Source organism: Erinaceus europaeus, chromosome 1, assembly GCF_950295315.1.
Source record: "Erinaceus europaeus chromosome 1, mEriEur2.1, whole genome shotgun sequence".
Taxonomy (NCBI): domain Eukaryota; kingdom Metazoa; phylum Chordata; class Mammalia; order Eulipotyphla; family Erinaceidae; genus Erinaceus; species Erinaceus europaeus.
The window spans coordinates 7,648,211-7,648,990 of NC_080162.1; positions in this window are offsets into that span (position 1 = coordinate 7,648,211).

Below are 780 nucleotides of genomic sequence, written 5' to 3' on the forward strand. Positions count from 1 at the left end.
GCAGTGGATAGTAGATTTGCATAACTGTCTATTTCAGCTATCCTTGTCTAGTCCTGAGGGTTTTTTTTTTTTTCTCATTCTTAACAATCAGCTGCCTCTGATCATGAGGTTTGAAGTAATCTGGGACAGGGTTTTTTTTTTACCCGTGCTATTTTATTAATAATATTATATAAAGGCATATATCTTCCCCCCCTTTAGGTTGATCAGAATTAACTCAGGATATCTTTCATTACTAGGGTAGTGGACATCTTATCTATCGTGGGAAGAACTTGTCTCCTTACTCCTACCTCCTCTACAGACTCTCCCCTCCCTCCTCCTCCTAGCTAATTAAAAAAATTAAATTAAATTAAATTAAAAATAAAGTAATTAAAAAAAACCTTTCCTTTCACTGCTCTTTAATTACAGCTCTTTTTCTTATCTTTTCCCTTTTCTCTCACTTTTCTTTTTTCTTTTTTTTATTTTTCTTTTCTTTTTTTATTTTTCTTAATCTTGTCATACACTTCTTCCTTCCTTCTTCTTTGCCTTTCTGAATTTGTGAATTATTTTGGGGAAGAAATCTGACTCAGAGTGGACTCTCTATGTGTGTATCTCTGCTCTAGCTTCCTTTCCCCTCTTGTTACACTGAGAATATACAGTGGATAGTAGATTTGCATAACTGGCTATTCTTGCTATCCCTTCTTTCTTTTCTCTTTCTTATTCACTGGGATTTGGTTAATATTTTTTCACGGACTGGAGAAATTGTTTGGCTAAATGGTAGTGATTAAACTGCTTCAATACTTG